The sequence below is a fragment of the Chelonoidis abingdonii genome, chromosome 5 (genome assembly GCF_003597395.2).
Source record: "Chelonoidis abingdonii isolate Lonesome George chromosome 5, CheloAbing_2.0, whole genome shotgun sequence".
Classification (NCBI taxonomy): Eukaryota; Metazoa; Chordata; order Testudines; family Testudinidae; genus Chelonoidis; species Chelonoidis abingdonii.
Window position 1 is genome coordinate 99,183,858 of NC_133773.1, and position 22,819 is coordinate 99,206,676.

The window sequence follows — 22,819 nt, forward strand, 5'->3', positions numbered from 1 at the left end:
CTCTGATACCAGCGGGCTCCAAATAACAAAATCAAAGAGTCACCACTAAAATCTGCTTCTCAAAAAAGACTCCGTTAAATATATTTTAAAACTGGAACCTCTCTAAACCTTTGCTCATTTCCCAAATTAAAATCAAACTGAACCTTTTGGAAAGTTGTGGACTATGTGGCTAACAATAACATTTTTCATATTTGCACTTTCTGGCTCTATCAGAGTCAGCCTTCAAGTGAGAGAGGCAAAATGCAATCAGAAAGGATAACAGATACTTAGAAATGAGCCTACTAGAAACTTGAGGTAAGAACTCACAAGAAAATATTTACTAATGAGATTTCCAGCCAAATTTTGTACACTCATGAGGCTCTGACAGTTCAGTTATGCATCCAAGCTTGTCAGTACAGCCCAGGCCTGGATCTCCCCACCCCACTCCAAATTCCCACCCCCACTCTTTCTTAACAGATAAACATACTTTATGCACCTTTTTACTCAGTTGTTTGATTTAAAACTATGTGGACTTCTTCCTTGATTTTTCTTCTGTAAATTTGGTTAACAGTGAACTCGAGTTTCATAGTAAAGTGACTGTGATACAGCCCTAACACACAGAACATTGAACTATTCTAGTGACTATCTTTTTGCAATATCTTGGATATTATATCCAACATGGCCACTATCCAAGGAAGATGTGCCTATAACCTCACTCATGTGACCAATGGTAGCCCCAGTGAAGCTATCATATTGTTTGCTGCTATGTTGGAGCCTGGAATGCCACAGCAAAGCTCCCAGTTGCAAAAAAAAAGTACCAAGTGGCTGGTGGTTTCCTAGTTTCCTAAATTGCTTTTAAATTAATGGGCTGTTCTTTGATTAAATGATTAAAAAAAACTCTTGTATTTTTGAAATAAGGAAAGAATTTGAATCTTCCTTTCCCTTATCAATTAATTATTTAATTGGCTCATTGATATGATTTTTGGAGACCTGGGTTTAGCCCTAATCAACGCCTGGTGCTCTAAACTCTCTGATCTTTTGAGGGTCATTCATCACTCTTCAATTTCATTCAGTCATTTCAACTAATTCTAAGTTGTGTCCCACGGTAATCCCTTTTTTTGGTGTCTTGTCTTTTAGGTGCTTTTGGTGTAAGCAATGGAGACGGATCCAGTGGGGGTCAATGACAGATGCCTGGGTTGAATACTTTAATAGGCCATTGATTTTAACGGGAGATGTGCACAAGAAAGCCTCAAAGAGCAGGCAGCAGCCTGGGAGACTTGCCTAGTTGAAGCTCTACCAGAATGTTACTGTACTGTGCTCCCTTACTTCCTTTTATGGAGTTCATTCTTCAGATGCCTCTTTAAGACATACACTTCCACAAAGCTTTCAAGCATAATTCCTACAAAAGTTCTGCAGCACTCTGAGCTTGATCCAGTGCATTATACATAGAGCTTCAGATTTTTGCTTGTAACCAATAAACACCCATACAACACCCCCAATACAAAATAAAATAAAAACAACAATGAAATCAGTGTTTATCCAACAAACCCAAGAAAAGACCAGAAATGGTTACTTGTGCCTAAGGGTTTGTCTAGATGGAGCAGTAATGAGAACTGAGGGATTGTGATTTTTAAATCGCCTTAATTGGTGTGTGTAAACCTTACTAGTGCAACTTAAGGTTCCCTGGTGCACTGTAACATAGTGCTGTTTGAAACAGTACTGTGTTAAAGTGCACTAGGGAACATTACAAAGGGATTATTCATTACAGTATACACAAAGAAAAAGCCCCCCAAACCCTCAGTTTTTGGACATCCATATTAAACACAAATTGTTAATATGAATCCCCCCAACATGAAATTAATACCCCCCCCCCCAAAATGAAGCCCTAGTCATACATGCCTGAACAATACTCTCTCCAGGCCCAATATTCCTGCAAAAGCCAATAACAAGGCACTGAGATTAGCCCCAGGTATATATCACAGGAATGATATGTTCTAGATTCAATACCAGGACAGTAGTGAAATAAGCAGTTGCCCATGGTGATGTGTGAGAGACTGGAGAGGTATGGAATGTTCAGAAAGGAGAAACCAATAGGTTGGGGTGATATCTCCCTCTCTATGTAGTCTACAAGCAACCAACCAATAGGAGGTAGGCACAAATGGTAGCCTGTCAAACACCCTCTTGCACAGGAGTGCAGTAGATGGGATTGTGTACATTTTGTTATGCTGTGGTGGTTGTACAATTCTGTAAATTGTGTTTTCTCTATGAAGTCTATGGTGTGTGTACAAGTCTCTCTTCCATTTTATGGCAGCTTCTGGTTTCTGTATGCCCAAACAGCTTTCATTCTCCTGCCCCCTTAGAAGGATGGTATAACACTTCCTCCTTGAGGAGAACGTGCTGATTAAAGTCAAAGAGGAGAACCTAGTGGAGTTTCCAGCAGACTCTTTTAACTACTGAAGGGAACAATATGCCTCATGATCAATATTTTACATCTTCCTATTGTCAATCCATATAGGGGTCTCAACCTAGTCATTTTGTGGCCCAAATTCAGCAAAGCATTTAAGCATGTGCTTAACTCTAAGTATGTGTTTGGGACTTGGGGTCTGAATAAGGGTCTATGTGCCACCTTCTTGCTGTTCTAGGATGGGGTTTCTGTGATTCTTCCTAGCTGTGTAATGTGATGAGTCATCCCTGAACTGGAGCCTGATTAAGCCACATGTGTTGAGTCATTCTTGTATTAGGTTCCTGCCAAGCTACAACTCAGGAGCTGGTCTGGTGACTTCCAGGACAGGAATACAAGCCTCTCAGGAGAAACAGCACCTCAGTCTGCTCAGTGTCACCTCATAGCTTGGAATTCTCCCCTGCCTGATAGTGGTAACAAACTCCACAAGCCTTAACTTGGTCCTGCTTCAGCTCTGCACTTGCTCTGGCCTTGTTCCAACCCTGCTCTGGACTCCTGATCCTGGCTTTGACCACCAGGCATGACTGCCATGGCTCCAACCACTGGACCTGACCAGCCGGCATCATGGTTTCTGACAGTCTGCCATTCCAGCCTGGCCTTCCCAAAATTGTAAAATCTGGGTGCTTAACAATAAACAGTTCAATTTATAGTGAGATACCCAGCTATGAATATTGGTCACTAATGTTAAACTACACAGATTAAAAATGTTGGTCTCATGTATATGACATAACACAGATCAGCACAAAAATGATGCCTAACATTGTTGGCAAGCAAGTAGTACTACTGGCTCCAAGAATTATTTGAGGGAGTAAAAACTGCAGGATTAGGACCAGTCTCTTTTTGAAACTACAGATTTCAAACAGTTTAGATGAAATATGTATGATAATTGCTCCTATGACTAATCATGTGTGTGTGACTGTAGGACACAAAAACACAGGACCAGACTGCACAACAGCTCTTGTTGCTTCCAGGCACACAGGGGATATGCACCAGCTCCAATATCCTTAGGAAGGTGTAGCATGCTCCACGTTCCTTGGCCGGCCAGCTCTGCTGGCCAATGGAGAGAGGAAGGCACTGGGGCTATGGATTACGTGTCTCTGAATGGCGGCCCTATGGTAGGAAAAGCTCCTCACACCCACACCCCTTTTTGTGTATCCACATAGGCACAATTTGATTCACCAACCTGTGAAACACAGCATACTTAACCAGCATGTATTGCATCATTCCCAGGAAAAACAATTGCCTTTCAGTGGAGGTCACTCACAGACTTTCTGAAAGAGTTAAGTAGAATGTAGAATATTTTAAATTTGTATCAGGATCTTTAGCTTTGGATGAGCTGTTACATGAAGAATATTATAAAATCTGAAAAGACTATTACCTATGTTTTATCCATCAGTGATGACAATGCTGCACACACAATTCAGTGTAATGCAGCCATTATATTAAATACTCCCCATTTTCTAAGCTGCATCAGAAATTTGCATGTTGGCACTAAGCATTAGGTTTAGCATTTGGATCTGGGGGAGAGCAGAGAAATTGCATCACTTATCCTGTACTGGCTGGAATTTTTTTCCTGTTTGGGCATGTAGCTCTCATTAATTAGATTAATGGGAGCTGAGTGTATGTACAAACAGGACAATACGCCTCCTTAGTCAATCCAGGCCTCCTTTAGGGAATGTGTCATTACAAGTGGGGAGGACACACAGATGTATTTTGATTTGAAATGAAAGAATTCCAACAGAGCAACAGCTTCATATGAAGACTACGAGGAGCCCCTGTAATGAAAAATTATTTCAGATATCAGTGATCTACAGTGGAAGTCTGAGGGTAAAATGTGATCCCATGGCTGCTATATCAATAATACACTTACAGCAAAGAAAGCTCACCTGTAACCAGAGTATTTTAATAAAAGTTTAAAAAATAATCATGTAAAATCATTTCTGTAGGCACTCACAAGTAGGTAGATCAAATTCAGGCCTCCCTCTGTGCAAATATGTATGCAGGAGAAGAGCTGGCCCAGCAGGGCACAGCTCATGACCTGCCACAGGCTCCCTCAAAACCCACAGGGTGAAATCCTGGTTCCACTGAATTAATGCGAAAACTCCCATTGACTTACAGGGCCCAGGATTTTCCCTGCGGAGTTCACAATGCAATTTTTTTCAATTCATCTGCATAGAGGGCATTCTGGGGTTGGCTTGGAGTCCAAGAATGAACGTGCCTAAAAACACACATTCCCTGAGCTGGCTACCCAAGGTCTCATGCAGATTACTACTGCCTATAGTAGGAATAATTTGCACAGAAGACTCTGTTTGGGTGCGGCTGGTTCAGAATACAAGTCGCTTTTGCACTCTTAAAGCATGTCTGACTACACCAGAAAATCAAATAGGGTCTGACTATTGCTTGCTGTGTATCTAAAGGCTCCCAATAAAGCTCTCATTTCAGACTTAGGCTGGGCTGCACCTATTACAAAATAGAAGATCAGCTCGGTGTTGTCTGAATTTGAACAAGAACCTATTAAATCTATTACTCCTTTCAATCCACACGAAGTAAATATTATATAGCTTATCGGGTAGAGGGAAGGGAAAAATCAGCCCGACTGGCTTCCTGATCAAGGTTATCCTGTTCTCATTATGCAGCAGCATATCTGGAAAGGTCCAGTTGTACCCTGAGAATTCCTAATACATTAATAAGACTTACACCTTCTATAATTGCATTTGTCTGATTAACTTTCGCCCAGCTGGTCTTAGCTGCATAAAAAGGCATTTTATAAGCCTGTTATATAGAAGTAAATTCTGAACATCTTTGCCATATAACTTGCCAACTTATTCTTGCCCTGAACAGCTCACTTTCTGACAGCTTTTAGAATTAAAAAATATCCATCACAAATGTTAACCCCCAGAGCATGAGACTTCCAGATGTAGAGTTTATGACCATCTGCTGTGAACAGTTACCTTATATTACTTAAATTATTGATTATCTACAATAGATGACTGTTCCCATGTACTTCTAACAGCTATTTGGCACTTACAAGCTTATAAAAAAATTACAAAGCTATGTCTTTTGATTTCTAAAGGCCCTGGTTTTAGACCTCTGGTTTAGGTGCTTTGTTCCTGCAGCTGAATGGTGGTTTCCAGAGCACAGCAATGTCAGTGTTTACTCTTAGAGGAAAGGGGAAACAATCCATACATTCCCCACTAGTTTAAAATGCAGAAACCTCTTTGTTCAGCAGCAAACAAGACTGCAGGAGACCAATTCTTCTCCCACCATTAGGTGTCACTACAGTAAATGGAAATTATAAACAAATAGTTTTAAAAGAGAAACCATTACTAGCAAAGATTATTCTATGAGGAAAAAAAAGTATAGACGTTTGTAAAGAAAATGATAACTGCTGAAGATAGTTTTGAACTAGTGTATTATCCATACTTCACTGCAAACTCTTGGGTATTTGTTTTCCTAAACAAAAGCAGACATTTTTATTTCTCAGGCTGAGTTATATGAAAACAAAAGTACACTAAACATTTCCAGAAATCATTTAGGCATTTTGTTGTGGATGTAAAATTGAATTAGATTCCATAATGGATAGAAAGTGTCTTCCTAATGATTTCACTATAGTCTAATATTTTACTTCAGAATTTGAAATGTTTAAAAAATATTGTTCAGTAATTAAGAAAATGTGTTCTGTGTACATGAGTTTGTAGCTATGGACAGAAGGATCAGATAGATCATTCAAGATTTTGAGTTGGTCCAACTCCACCTCTAAAGCAGCATTTCTTTTTACATATCTATATAAAGATAGATCGAATGATTCTAATGAAGTACAGCAATATATCCATCTGTAAAATTAATCTGGTTTGTTATTAAGACTTTCAAAGTACCACTACCATAGTCATCTGAACAATTAATTATGTGTGTAAAAATCTTTTAGACAACATTTTCTTATTCTTGCTGTGATACAATACAGTGTGACTCCACAGGGTTCTGAGCTGACACTCAAAACATCTGGGGCTGATTCTCTCCAATAGACACCCACAGATGCTCCTTTGCAATCTCTGAGTAACTCCCACTGACTTCAATAAGAATTACTTGTATCCTACAGGGTAAGAATTGGGTTCCCATTCACTTCAGCAGAAGTTTTGGGTGCATGGAGAATGGAGGATCAGGTTCTCCAATTCTGTAGAATTGGATTGCTCCTCCAAGTACAATCAACCAATTGACAAATACAACAATTATAACACTGAGCCAAACACAGATTAGATAAACGGTATTTACAAAATTCTCTCTCAGTACAGCAAGATTATCCATTCACAACCAAATGAAATGAAGTTAATGTATGTTAAACACTTTATGTCCATGTGTTTATTGACTGAAATAGTCTGTAGCTTCCATTTATCTTTATGCAAAAACAAAAAAGCTAACCACCAACTTAAAAAAACCCTATATTGAAGTGATAATGTTATGGGACAAATTCGTTGTTGGTGAATGTTATTGGCACTGATGCCAACCAGACTTCACAAGTTTACGCTGGTAGATAATGTGGCTTTTTAAAAAAAACGACATTCATTTTGCAGTCAGTGATTTCATTTGTTTAATTTCACTAAGCTTAAATATAATTCAGAATAGTGATTTCTTTTTTAAAATGTGTATACTTAAATCATATGTAAACAACAGAAGCGATAAAAGTATGGAGTGGAAGAAACTGCTAGATCATCCTGTCTATTTTCTAACCACCAGAATAGTCTGGTTCCTAATACTCTATAATCTGAAAAACATCATGAAGACCACCCCACAAAAGGTATCTCTGTATTGCCTCGTTCAAACAATATAATGGTTTTGGGTTTTTTTGGTTTTTTGGTTTTTTTGAAGTGTGAAGGGGAAAAAATTTGTCTGCATTTTAGGATTTTTTTTTTCACCAACAATCAAATTTATCTTTACATTAAATAATTCACTTACTCTCCTTTTGTAATGGGTTGTATTTTGGGAGATGAAGACAAACTGCTTAGACGTTGAAAAACACATGGGCTACTCAGATAGATGGCATCTGGGAGAACTCAGAACTCCCTCAACATTCTATAGGGAAAAACAGAGCCAGGTGCATTTCTTACTAAATCAAATTAGCTGGAAGATGCCACATCCAATTGTAGTAAATTGATGTGAGAGTTTGTGATGTCTATAGCAGATCTTACAACAAAGGTCAACGTGTGGAGACATAGACAGCAGGCTGTACACAGCAACTTGTAGTGAAACTGCTATAACAAGATATAAAATGAAATCAAGTTTTTTAAAATTGCAGGAGAATACAGTTTCAAATATGTATTTTAATTACAGTTACAACCCAAACATTTACATTCTTAAAAGATGTTAATATAAAAATCATGCTTAACTGAAAAATTTGCACTTAGTGATTGGAAGATATTGTTTAGCTTAAAAATAAGCATAGATTTACTCTAATCAAGCTTCAAATTTGAGGAAATCTTAGATCATATTGACAGACAAGCTTGGATTTTAAAAAAATGGTTATTTACTACATAAACTTAGGAAAAAACCACTGACGTGTCAAATTTACACATCATGATAGTAGTTTTTAAATATCTCCTTTGACATTAACAAGTTTATACCATGTTTTAGGACACTTAATTAGCCTTAATTTTATTTAATTAACTTCATAAGGTATGTAAAGCAATCCAAATGTTTTCTTAAATGAATGATAGGGAAGGAGCAGTTAGAAATGCTGCATCCAAAACCAAAACAAAATAAAAAAACAAACAAACAAAAACTTCTCAATGAAAAGAATGTTAAGGTTACAAAGTCAAACACTCAAAAGTTTGGAAATATCAACCTTAATTTGGCCCTCTTTGTGCATATATATTATGATACAGTCTTTAATTACATAATCACAATTATTTTTTCATAGGATCCCTGCCTCCTTCAGTGAATGAGATCATCGTTATTCAATATTTCTTTTTAATCTTCACTTTCAGTGTGTGGCCACAAGCCTTATTTACCACATACTATCCAAACCCTGCACGAGGTGTTTCTATAGTGCTTTCACCATAGTATCTGAATGCTTCCCTAACATTAATGAATTTCTCTTCACAAAACCCCTCTCGGGGAGGGGTGGTATTATTCCCTTTTATAGCTGGGGAACTGAGATACAAATCGATTTAGGTCAAAATTATGAAAAGTGTCCACTAATTTTAAGTGTCCCACTTGTGACAACTCAGACCTGATTTTTGAGAATATTTAGAGTTTTTATAACAATTTACATGTTTACAGCACAGCTCCAATAGACTTTAGTTGTAGTTGTGAGCACTCAGCACTTCTGCAGATCTGTCCCCAGATGTTTCACAGTACCCAGAAAACAAGGAACACACACACACAGAGTGGCCAACAATTTGGATTTTTAGATCTGCAGCAGTGTTTTTCCACCCATTTTCATTTGCAGACCCCTAAATTTTTTCAAATGGAGGTGCAGACCCCTTTGGAAATCTCCAGGGGTCCACAGACCACAGGTTGAAAATGACTGATCTACAGCATAGACCTCTAACATATGAGCTAATAGAGCAACTGGTAGAAGTAAGGGATTATCTTCTACGTGGAACAGCCACTAGCATGAGAAACACTTTTTGCCAGTGGTATCATAGTTATTTGCTGATAACAAAGAAATATAGAAACTCAGGGCTCTCCTAGGTGCAATTCCAGGTTTTGAAGGGTGGTATTCTGTAGAGGTTATAGACTGTTCTGACCCTGTGCCCCCTGCCTATCTCTGTCCAGTTCTACACCATCCACATGGCCCCAGCCCCTATCTCACTCTCCTCCTTTCTGTCCCCACCCCAATTTCTGACCATAGCCCCCTCTCCTCCTATTCATCTGCTCTCCCCTAGTTCTCGGACTCCTGTCCTCATCATTCTCTGCCTACCACCCTGTTGGCTCCTGCCCCCTTCCCACTCTGCATATATCCATCCTCATGCCCCGGCTCTTACCCCCCTCCTCTTCTGTTTCCTCCTCTCTGGCTCCCATAACCAGCTAAACCTCCCTCCCTGCAGTCTTCAGGTCTCTGTATTTACATAAGATTCTTCCTCCTCCTGCTCCTGGGTGCCACCAAGGAGCACTGAGAGCACAAAAGAAACAGTCTTCCCTGCCCTCAATTCTAGTGCCCTGCACCAAAACAGTGGGAGAAGTAACTGCAGGGAAAGACTTACACAGAACCATCAGCCGTTGGATTCAACAGGCTCAGTCGCTCTGTGGGATGGTACAAGAACAGTGTGATTGGCATGTAGTAGCAGTGTGGGACTGAAGCAGGCTCATTGTAGGCAGAACATTTGGAGAATTTAGCTGTCAAATTCTAACAAGTCTCTACAGAGCACTTGCAAACTGGGATTTTTTTTCTTTTTTGGGAGGTTAATAGTTTGAACAAATTTGGGCATATTTTCATGATAATGGCAAAAGGTAAATCCCGAACGTCAGGGGAACCCCTGCTAATTATCAAGCCCTTGCTCCAAAGCATGAAGTTGCTTGAGCTTCTCAGTGAAACGGATGGAAGAATTTTTGTTGACATAGGCAAAAAAAAATATTTTTTCTCTAACCTTGTTCTCAGACAACTGCTGAATAATTTTAGCTGAAACTTTCCCAAAAAATTCAACCTGAGGCAGATACCAGCTTAGAAAATTTCATCTTGAACAATTAGTGTTTGGCAGAGTTGTTAGCAACTGGAAACAAGGTTTTATCATGAAAAGAGACGGATAACCTCAGCTGTTGGTGGTGCTACCATTTACTAACCCATTTACTGAACCAAACTAGGGTCCTTTGGAAAAAATAGTATGTGATCAAATAATTATCATGATGTATATGCACAGGAGACAAGTTAAGGTTGCACAGGCAACCTTAATACTGGCATATCCTAACTTTTGAGTGCTTGATTTTTGCAAGCTTAATGTTCTTCTAGCATACTTTCTTTTATGTTATATACATATACACACAATTGTATTCATGCACATATATTATGAAAGGTACATTTACACACACTCCACACATCTATATGCTTAATTAAAATATTAAATTCTAAAGAAACACTTACAGACCAAAATTCAACACAAAACATTTATGTAACTTCTGAGCTTGTGCAAATTCTCCCAGGCCATGGATAGTGGCAGGCAGCCCTATTCAAGGAAGAGGTCAGAATGGCATGGAATGGAAGGTGAAAGAATCCCTGCACAGAGGCTGCAAGAAGAGCCATATGAGAGGAGGCAGGAACACACAAATGGGCTCACCACTGTGCTCCATCACTTCTTATTCTAAAGATGTTGGCATGTTTATCTCATATATGGCAAGGTATCAACCTTATTGCCCTTACTCACCTGAAAAGTGCTTACTCATGTCAGTAGTCCCACTGACTTCAATGGTAACGTGAATCTTCCTTTTCTTGAAAAACGCAAGACAAAGAGAAATCAATTCAAATAAAGCCACATATGCTAGATGTATTTGCTATCCAATAAATACTATGTAAGCTAAAATGAGCCTTAAAATGAAATGACTCTTTATATCATTATCACAGTTGAACTTAATGGAAAAAGAGATATCAGAGCTACAATGGCAGTTGCTCCCATTAGTGCAGAAATTTGGTAGACAGACTTTCAGATTGGAAGGACACAATTTACATACAGTGTCTGAATATTCAATCAGGTTGATATGTCTCAGTCAAATTGCTACTGTATACTGAGAGTTCAAATGTATTTTTAACTTTTTAGGCTGATTTTTAAAATAAAGCAAGTTGGGGGGGTTCTTTTTAAATTTTGGTTCTCAGAAACCTTTTTTTTTTTTTATTGATTCCTTCACTTTTTCATTGAACAAACTGGAAGGAAGCAAAGCAAAGCAACAAAAGCAACAAAAAATGTCTATGAAGTTTCCTTTCCAAAAAAGGCCATTTTCATCCCAATTGTTTTCAAATGAAATATTTCAACAAGCTCAAGTTCTTAATTACAGGAGCACAAAAAAGATAAACTGCTATTATTTCACACTTATAGCTTTCAAATTAGAGCTCTGTGTTGCCTATGAGAAACTCAGGTTTGATTTCTGATCCCAGTAACAGTTGACTCCTGAACCAGACAAGACAAGGTCCTGTGGAAGCAAGCTCAGCCTTCGAGGAAGAGCAAATGACTTGTCTTCTCAACTTTGACGTCTCTGGCAGACTCAAGAGCCACTCTGACAAGCTGTGAAGTGAGTTGCATCCAGTCTTGTTTGGGGAAGGATGGTAGTTGCAGTGTGACCCTTAGGCCATGTCTACATTATAAAAGGTTTGCTCTTATAGTGATACTGGTAGAACTATACCAACTATCTCTTCTGATGTAGATATGGCTATTGCCAATATAGCTTAGCCCACTTAGAGTCAAATAATCTATACTGGTAAAAACACTTTCATGCGGGCATAACTTCATCTACACTAGGCTTTTGCTGGTTTAGAAATGTCGCAGAAAAATCATACCTCAGTCAACATGATTATACGGGTAAAAATGTTTAGCGTAGACACGGCTTAAGAGGACAGGGTGTGTGGTGCTAATTGGCTGCACAGGTCGCCAGAGTAGGTACTAAACAAATCAGAGTATGGACAAGAACAAATCATGCCAAAGCAACCTAATTTCCTTTTTTGATGGGAATTACTGCTCTTGTGGAGAGGGGGGAAGCAGTAGACACAATATGTCTTGATTTTAATAAGGCTTCTGACACAGTTCCACATGACATTCTCATAAGCAAGCTAGGGAAGTGTGGTTTAGATGAAATTACTGATGCACAACTTGAAGAATAATTATCAATGGGTCACTGTCAGACTGAGATGACATATCTAGTGGAGTCCCACAGAACACTGTCCTGGGTCTGGGACTATTCAATATTTTCATTAATGACTTGGATAAAGGAATGAACAGTATGCTTATAAAATTTTGGAGGACTGGATTAGAATTCAAAATGATCTTGACAAATTGGAGAACTGGTCTGAAATTAACACGATGCAATTCAATACAGACAAGTACAAAATGCTACATTTAAGAAAGAAAAATAAAATGTGCAAATACGAGTGGGGAATAATTGGCTAGGTTGTAGTACTCAAGGCTCTGGGGATTATAGTGGATCACAAATGGAATAAGAGTGATCAATGTGATGCAGTACATTTGGTCCTGCCTCAGCACAGTGGGATTGACAAGATTGCCTCTTGAGGTCCCTTCCAGCCAAATGATTCCATGAAACAGATACAGTATGATCTCTATCTACTGCTGTAAATTGGTCCTTGGTGTACATTTATAAGCCAGTTTCACCTTCCTACTTTTAGATGTTCTCAGCTTCCTCTGAAAGTGGAAAGGTGAGGGAGAACGAGAGACAAAAAATGATGTGGCAATTTTCAGCTCTCTGTAGGGAATCAGAGTAATCTGAGAACAGGGAAGAGTGACCAGAAAGGTATTTTGGAAAACCAAAAATTGCTCTTGGGCTGATGCAAGGATTGTTTACCGCAAGGAGGCCCCCAAACCTGCTTGCATCCTTCCAAGGGGAGTAGAGGGTTAGTTGCAAATTTGAGCCTCATCAGAGATCCTGCAGCCCCACACTGGCTGATCTGTTCAGCTGCGTCATCATCTGCCAGCATATATCCAAAAAGGAAAAGAAAGTTAAAATACAGAAAATAGAAAACAAAAATGTGTATATCAATATTACATCTGCCCTTTATTAGGCCCACAAGCTAAATGAAGCTGTTCATATTGTTAATAGATTTTAAATGTTGCTTTTCTGAGGGCTAAATTCAGATCTGATATTAGTGGATTGAATTCCATTTGCAACATCACTTTTTACCTGTATTCAGAGAGCATCCATGCCAGAAGAGGATTAAGGCCCCAAACCAGTTCCCACATTGCAGTCAAAGGGGAAACTTCCACTGGCCATACTGATGCAGGATCAGGCTTTTAATCAGCATAGAAAAGATGGCCTATCTACAAGTTATTAAAAGAGTTCTAAATTTTGCAGTACCTTTAATTTCTGTGGTACCATATACTTGATGCATTTTCTTAAAGTCTCATCAGTTCCTCCCTAAAATTCAGATACATTTAGTGAACTGCTCTGTTGAAATGGAACATATTTATTTTTTGATAATGAATAAGAACTATGCATTCCAGGCAGTTTAAAAATAACTTGGAGGATGATCTGTTTGATTAGTTTCAATGCAAAGATAATAGCATGGAGTATTGTTTTTCTGTTATAGTAGATTAATTATGTGAAAGCTGTTTTCCTTTTAACAAGTAAATCTTCCTAGACACAATTGCATTAGATCTCTGGAATTTCATAATGGGGTTATCAATGAACACACACAGAGTTTCAAGATCGGGCTCAAGTTTAACCAAGCCCATGGTTTTTCATACCGTAGGAACTCAAGACTGTCTTAATGAAAATTCTCTCTCTCTTCCATGTCCGTTTCATACTTGCTGAGACAAAGAAATAAAATGTTACCTTGGATTATGATTATTGTTGGATTTTTGTTATTGTTTGGATTTTTAACACCTTTTAGTTTATATAAAAGAGTGACAAATTAAAAAATGGCAACATACAGTATTCTTATTTGTACTGCAATGGCACCTAGATCAGGATCCCGACGTATACAGACCATACTTGAAGCCAATCCTTGCCCCAAAGAACTTACAGTAGATAAGACACAGACCAGCTCTACACTACAAACTTTTGCCTGCACAGCTGTGTTGGTCAGAGCTGTGATGAAATGCAATTTGTAACTGATGTAGCTGTGCCAGCAAAAGCCCCGGCATACATTATATTCATTATATTAGCAAAACTGCTAGGGTTGCCAACCCTCCTGGATTGGTTGAGTCTCCCAGAATCAGCCTTAATCTCCCAGTTGTTATAGAAAGCAATCTGCGAGATTTTAATAGGCCAAAAGTCTGGTTGGAGGTACAGCAGGGCTAGAGGCAGGCTCCCTATCTGGCTCCACATAGTTCCCGGAAGCGGCCGGCATGTCCCTGTGGCTCCTAGGCACTGGGGCAATCAGGGAGACACTGCATGCTGTCCCCACCCCAATGCCAGCTCTGCAGCTCCCGTTGGCCAGGAATCACAGCCATCAGGAGCTGTGAGGGCAGTGCCTGCAGGCAGGGGCAGCACACAGAGCCGCCTGGCCGCCCCTGAGCCTAGGAGCCACAGGTACATGCTTCTGGGAGCTGCCTGAGGTAAGCACCGCCTGGCCGGAGCACACATCCCACATCCCCTGCCCCAGGCCTGAGCCCCTCCTGCACCTAAACTCCCTCCCAGATCCCACACTCTTCACCATCCCCCATACCCCAACCCTCTGCCCAAGCCCTGAGCCCCCCTCCTGCATCCAAACTCTCTCCCAGAGCCCACACCCCTCATTCCTTCCAGCACCCCAACCTCCTGCCCCAGGCTCAGCCTGGACCCTCCTCCCACACTCCAAACCTCTCAGCCCCACGCCGCAGCCTAGAGCCTGCACACCCCAACCCTCTGCCAGTGAAAGTGAGTGAGGGTTGGGGAGAGTGAGCAACAGAGGGAGGGGGATGGTGTGAGAAGGGGCAGGACAGGAGGTGGGGCAAGGGTGTTTGTGTTTTGCAATTAGACAGTTGGCAACTCTAAAAACTGTGCTTATTTCACTCACTGTTTTTTTTCTGCAAAGTAGCCATGTTAACATTCCTCTTGCACTGCAACGTGAAGAAACCTGGTCTTCCTCTAATATGGACTAGAACTTTTTTTCTTTCTTCACCATTTGGAAACTATGGACAAACAAATGAAATAGCAAAAAGTAACATAGCCACTTTCCATTTGGTCACACCCATTTACTGTCATGTAGCATTGATGTTTGCCCATGTTCTGGCTGTAAGCAGATGCACACTCTGGTCGACATTTTCAGTTTAATGTGTCTCAGGTTGCACATCTGAAGCTATCTTTAGGCACATAGGCCCAGAGTTGTAAAGGTATTTATTTAGGTATTGCTCCGCTCACTGCTGAAACGCTTAAGGGACAGATTTTTAAAAGGCAGTTAGGTGCCTAACTTTTTTTACACACAGTGCTTTCATCCACACTATAAGGGTATACAATTTAGTGTGCACTAGTGTGTTGTCAACCCCTGGTCATTCACAGTCATCACAGATTCGCTGCTTCCAAAGAAGCTGCACCCCCCATCGTACCAGTTCCACCTCAGATTACCACTCGGCTTATCACCCAGCCAGGGTCAGAGTTAGGGGTAGGTGACCCAGGGTATAAATAGCAGTGTAGACAGTTGGCGAGGCACTGCTTAGGCAAGTAGAGTAAAGACATGCCAGAATTTTAGGGTATATATCCTACACAGCTCTCTATACTCCCAAGCAATGTGTCCCCTGTCTATACTGTAATTTTTAACAATGTGGTGTCCTGCTGCTGGTGACTTTCCTTGCCAGCTTTTTGCTGCAAAAGCCTTTCACTGCCACATGTAGCTAACATCACTGCAGAGTGTAGCTACTTATACCCTACACACTGTCACCAGTGTAGACAAGGCCATACAGCCAATGCCCACCCAAAATCCTTGCAGTGATTTATGGCCAGGTTTGGCTCTGACCCTTCTTTCATGAGACAGTGAGGCTGTCAGCTTATCTCCTCAATGAAGGATTCAGTGTCTTTCTTTGCTCCCCATCCCTAAAAAAACATATCAATCACATCCTTTGTCTTTATTCATAAACAGGACACCACCTGCTCTTCATTCCATCTTTCTGATTTCCTTTCTTGAAATTTCACAATCTGTTATTTCAGTGGTGACTCAGTATGGAAATAGGCCTACATTATGAGATATACAATATGACTCAGACAGGGAGACAGGTGTCTGGTACTTCCTGCCTGAGGAACCTCTTCAAGATCTCTCCCCTCTGAATGACCTGCCTTTACTAAAAATTGTATTCTTAAGGTCTGGAAGTTAAGATACACAACTCCTTAAATATTACCCCATATACACATTTCACAATGATTATGACCATAGTGAGCTACTAACTTTTGATACAAACCTCACATGCCACTCTTCAGTGAGATATTATGCATATATCTGACCCTGGGAATCCAAGTAAAACCCTACATACCCCCTGTGCCCACTGCCAGTTGGCATCAAGGGGTCCCTGGGTCACAGCTAATGCTAGGACTGGGCCGAACTAGATTCCTGAATGCCCTTCAACTTCAGCTGGTCTAGAAATCTGCATAAAACTAGATTTGGTACCAACTTTAACACCGTATTTATGTTTTTCTAAAGACTAAAGGCCAAATTCTGATCTTAGTTGTCCCAGTATAAAGCCAGAGTATATCTGTTGAGACCTATCTATCTGTCATAGGTATTATTTATATTGCTCCCACGAACATAGTATCTAAATGCATCAAAATCTTTAATGTATTTACCTGATAGCACCCCTGTGGAGTTGGGAATTACTATTATCCCCATTTTATATACAGGAAATGGGGGCAGAAGACAGGGCTGGCCTTACCACGAGGCAAACTGAGGTGGCCGCCTCAGGTGCCAGACTGTGTGGGGTATGTGGGGCGGGAGTGTGCCACTAGGACCCAGAGTGTAGAAAATTGTGTCTGCTGCTGGTGCATATGTATTCTTTCTGCCCTAGATGCACAGAGATGGTGGAGTGCTGTGCTGGAGGAAGGAAGGCACAAGAAACATAACAGGCAGGCAGGAGAAAAGGTGAGAGGGAATAACAGAAAGCAGCAGGAGCTGCAGGGAGGGAGAGGAGGAGGAGGAGCCTCTTATGTACCTCTCTAGCAGCTGAGGAACCTGGACTGATTAACACCAGCTTCTCAGGGAACTTCCTACTTTCTGCTGCTTCCCTGAACCCACTTGAGGAGAACAGGCAGTCAACTGAAGCAAAAGGAGCCAGTTAGGCCCTTAAGATGCTGATATCTTCCCTCACTCAGGCCTTGTTATCAGCCTGCTTATTTGTCCCCTTCAGCTGAGTGTTGAGAGCCACTATAGCTAGCACAGAACAGCAGTCATGCATGAATGAAGAAAATGCCCCTCTGGGGCAGCATTCAGAAAAAGAAAGCAAGCAAAGGAGGCTTTTCTATCTAAGCAGGAAGGAGCTCTCCTGAGATACACAGACATAAATGTTCACGGTGAGCCTTCTGGGCCCAGTGAGGATGAGAGTGGTGAGGAGATGCCTGATCTTCCAGTTAGTCAGAGTGCAGGTGACCTGGCAGCTACTGCAGCATCCATATCTCCATCTCAAATGGATGTAACCATGCACATTCTTGAAGAAAAGTGTAGATCAGAGAATAGTGTGGTGGAGGCAAAAGAAATAGCTGCTGATGAATTTAGTTCCTTAAGTCTAGATTACCCAGGTGTGGACCCACTTGAGCAGTAGCCTGAGGGACTTCCTTGTACTGCATGGGCCACAGCAAGTGAAAAACTTCATGTTCCCCAAAGACAATGAAAATAGGTGTTTCCATCCAGTACATTACAGGTGTGAAATCCCCAGTGGTGACAAAGTGGAGAGGCCATGGCTTATGTACTCAAAAACCCAGAATGCTGCATACTATTTTTTTATTGCAAACTCTTCCAGTCTAATGTTCCAGCCACATTGGATTCTACAGGAACAAAGGACTGGAAAAATCTGGCTAGAAATCTGGTATGCCATGAGAAGGCAGAAAATCACCAGAGAGCATTCCATAAGTGGAAAGAGCTTGAGATGAGACTAAGGTTAAAGGCCACCATAAATGATCAGCATCAAGAGAAGGTTGCATCAGAGTCTCTTTACTGGCAAAATGTTCTGAAAAGGCTCATTGTCATTGTGAGGATGCATGCTACCCAAAACCTAGCACTGTGTGGCACTTCAGATCAACTGTATGTGCCAAACAATGGAAACTTCTTTAAAATTGTAGAGCTGATGGCTGAGTTTGATGCTGTACTCCAGGAGCATCTAAGGAGAGTCACCACCCAAGAAATGTACACACACCACTACCTTGGAAAAACAATTCAAAATGAGATCATACAATGACTGGCAACAAAAGTCAAACAGAAGATTGCGGCAGATCTGAAGACAGCAAGCTATTACTCTGTTATTCTTGACTGCACACCTGACATCAGCCATATGGAACAAATGACTTTAATGGTGTGTTTTGTAACAACAGAAACTTAGTGAAAATGTCCCTGCAATGGGGATTGTCAGAAAGCATTTTCTAGAATTTATTGACATTGATGATACCACAGCAACTGGTATGACAAACGTGCTTCTTAGAACACTGGAAGATATGGGAATTGCGATAGCTGACATGAGAAGTCAGGGCTCCGATGATGGGGCCAACATGACAGGAAAGAGCAGAGGAGTGAAAACATGAGTCAGAGTTAAACCCTCAAGCTTTTTTTGTCCCATGCAGTTCTCATTCATTGAACTTGGCGGTCAGTGATGCAGCATCAGCTTCTAGTGAGGCTGCTGAATTTTTTAATGTAATTCAAAGCATCTATGTATTTTTCTCTGCATCAACTTATTGATGGCAAATTTTGAGGCAACATCTGGGAACATCCTCTCTGACACTGAAACCACTGAGTGCCACATGATGAGAAAGTCAAGTGGAGGTGATAAAGCCTATCAAACACCAAATTAGGAAAATAGATGATGCCATAGTTGCCATTATGGAAGATAATGCTATGACAGGAACTGTTCATAGGAGAACAGTGGCAGGGGGAAAAGGAATCACCAGAAACATGCATAACTTCAAATTTCTGTGTGGTTTAGTGTTGTGGCATGACATACTTTTGAAATAAATGTTGTAAGGAAGAAACCCCAAGATGTTACCTTGATATATCTGGAGCAATGGAACAACTGGACAAAGCAAAGTCATACCTACAGACTTACAGGTCAGATGAGGATTTCAAAATGTTCTGAAGAGTGCACAGAAGTTGGCAGAGGAACTTCATACTGAAGCTATTTTCCTACCCATTCAAGAATACAAGAATCACCGAAGAAGAAGACATTTTGATTATGCAGCACGGGATAATCCCGTAAGAGACCCTAAACAACAATTCAAAGTTGAATTCTTTAACCAGGTGCTAGATTGTGCAATACAGGCCAGTTGAAGAACGTTTCATGAAGCACAAGGAACAGAACAGTGTATTTGGGATGTTGTATGATATTCCAAAACTCCTCACTATACCTGAAGAAGACCTACACCGGCAATGCAGGGCACTAGAGACAGTGTTGACACATGATGACATGCGTGATTTTGTTGCAAGTGATTTAGGTGATGAACTGAAAGCCCTTTAAAGATACATTTCAGCAGGATCAACTCCAAAGGCTGTTCTGGAATATATGTGCACAAATAAGATGGCCACTCTCTGTCCAAATGCTTTTGTTGCTCTGTGCATACTTCTAACACTGCCTGTAACAGTTGCCAGTGAAGAATGCAGCTTCTCCAAGCTGAAGTTGATAAAAACACATCTACACTCCACAATGACACAGGAGAGGCTGGTCAGCCTTGCAACTATCTCAATAGAGCATGATCTCGCCCAGCCTTTGGACCTTCAGGAAGCAGTTCAAATCTTTGCAACCAAGAAGACACAGAAAGCACCACTTTGATTATTCAAACAGATAAAAATGCCAGTGTTTACTATGCAGACAAGAAAAGTTACATTTGCTGTTCAGGAGTTTGAAAGTTAAGTGTTACTTAAAATTTTTGAACAAGGCATTTTAAGTTGTTCGTTCTCCTTTACTGGAGTAGATAGCAGAGCAGTACCATGAGAGGAGTAGAACAGGAAGAAGGCAGAAATGAGACCTTCCAAAGTTCTGGCCCATGCGAGGGGGCATGGAGGCGTCATTTGAGCTCCCCGCCTCAGGTGCCAAAATGTTGTGGGCCGGCCCTGGCAGAAGAAATAGCACAGAGATGATGTGCCTTGCCAAAAGTCACTCTAGAAGCCTGTGGAGGAGTAGGGAATTTAAGCCAGGTCCCCCAATTGTAGGTTAACACTCTAACCACTGGACAATCCTTTCTTTCTTAGTCAATAGAATCGCCACCACTTTAATAGGGAGCAATTCTCACACTAGATAGCTGACATTGCTGTACCCTTATATTTGTGATGTCTTCGCATGCATTAAGAAAGGGTGCTTGCTGAGAGAACCACCTTGCCTCTGAAGGCTGACAGTATCACATCTGTAATGACCTCTGCTGCACATATCAGATCCCCAACTGTTTTTTTTAAAGAGAGGTTTCTAAGTAAATTTCCAGATCTGAGCTTTTCCTCCAGAATTAGAATGTGTTGTGAACTCTCTAAACTGCTAACACAATACATATGTCTATCAAAAATATTGGCTTTATAAAAGTGGACTGTGACTCATAATATCCACAAGTGATTCTGCTATGTTGCCCTTGAGAATTTGTACATGTCTAATTTATTCACTATAAGTCCTATAATGTTTCTAGGAGTTTTAGCTATTTGCTTCTTTTTTTAAACCTTTAAAATTAATGTTTTGAGCTTTTCTTTCCCTCAGCATTTGAAGTACAAGTCAAAAGACACTTCTCTTTGTATAATTTGGTCTACTATGACTATGCATACTTTAAAAACAAAAAGGCTCCTGAAAGTGTACCTTTATTTTCTTTTTATTTGCTTGGAGCTATTTCGTTTTTGAGTTGGTTCAAAACAAGCTAGAGAGAATATACAAATAAATGATAAAGAAAATAGCATTAAGTAAAACAAATGACAGAAAACTTAATATATCAAATTATACACAATTCCAATGTGGTTTCATAATAAAAAATGTTAATACAATTAAATGAATTACTTTCTGTCATTCACATTGGATTGTCTAATGAGATGATACATTACAGCAAGAGAGAAATTCTGAAATTAAGCATTTTAATTATTTAAGCACAAAAAATACAAGCTTCAGAAATAGATGGGATCTCTTTACTTCCCAGATGGCATCAGTCATGACCTAAGGAAGTGTTCTGGTTTCTTCCCTGAAGAAAACCAGCAAATGATTATTAAGATATCAATTAATACCAACAGATAATGAGCCAAACTCCATTAAAAAAGAACAAAAAAAAAATCAAACAAACAAAAAAACTTAGCATGGATAGACCAGCACTTTTTCAATGCTATTTGTGATGACAAACTTATGTGATGACAAATCTCTCTTTTAGAAAAACAGCTGGGCATCTGATAAACCAGGTGTAAATTACAGGAGGGTCAAAACTGGCACTCAGTCAGAATTTGACTGATTTTGAAAGGGGTTAGATTTTGGGGTGTCTACCTAAAACCAAGCAGAGCCAGAAAAGTCTCACGTTATCTATTGCTGCCATTCTCCTGTGTAAATGAACTGATAGAGCTCTGCACAGCTTCTTAAAGTTAAGCATACGTTTAAGTGCTTTGAAGGATCAATGCCAGAGAGCTCAGCACCTTACAAAATGGAGGTCCCAAGACTGCAGTACACACTCCCAATAGGGGGCTCCATAGCCAAAGCAGCAGCACGTGAGGGAGAGCCTCTGCACTCCTGTGAAAAGCCCAGGAGCCACAGGTGATGACTAAGGGGCTCTTTCAAAAGTGCCCATAATTAATGAGTTCACGTTAAGCTAAAGGGGATCACAGGGCATCACCTAAGCTTTTGACTCAGAGCAGCTACGTGCTAGATCCCATTCCAACCCAAGAGAAAAGGGATTTCGAATGGAAATTCTAACAGATGCTAATGATAGCTGTAGAATAGAAACAAACTGTTCCAGAGAAAGGACAGACCCTTACCTTTCAGGACTCAGTTTTAACATCCACCACTTCTAACCCCTACAGTCTAAGATTTCCCAGAACTGTCTAAATCCTTTTAGGGAAAAAGGTCTTTTAAGAAAAACAAAACAAAACAAGAAAAGATTGTTACAAAAATAAGAACACTGCACATACTAAAACCTCATGATGCAATGAAGGGGAGACTTGCAAGCCAAGCTAGCTCAGTCTAGGTAATTCTTGTAAAGGATTTTGTTTTTATTCATTCATCTCTCTCCTGCTTTCATTTTTCTCCTGTCCTGGGTGAAGGGTTTGTGTTTAATAACATCATTTGCATCAGTGTGTCCCAAATGACCACAGTATTGTGGCTGGGAGAGATTAGTATGGTAATCTCGTTCTGATGGATAAAATTAGCAAAGATATTTCCCTGAATGGAAAGCTGCCATTGGCGAGCTGCCGTGCTTAGAATCAATTACTAAATTACTTTGAGCTCTAAGTCGACATTAACAGAAAAAAATTGCCATCGACCAAAGTGAAATAAGATAAAAAAGATGCGATCATTAAATCTCTCGCTACTATTCGCAAATGTGACTCACAAGAACTGCACAAAAAATAAGGCAGAATTTAATTTTTAACAGTGGCCCCTGTCATCATTTCAGCCAGAG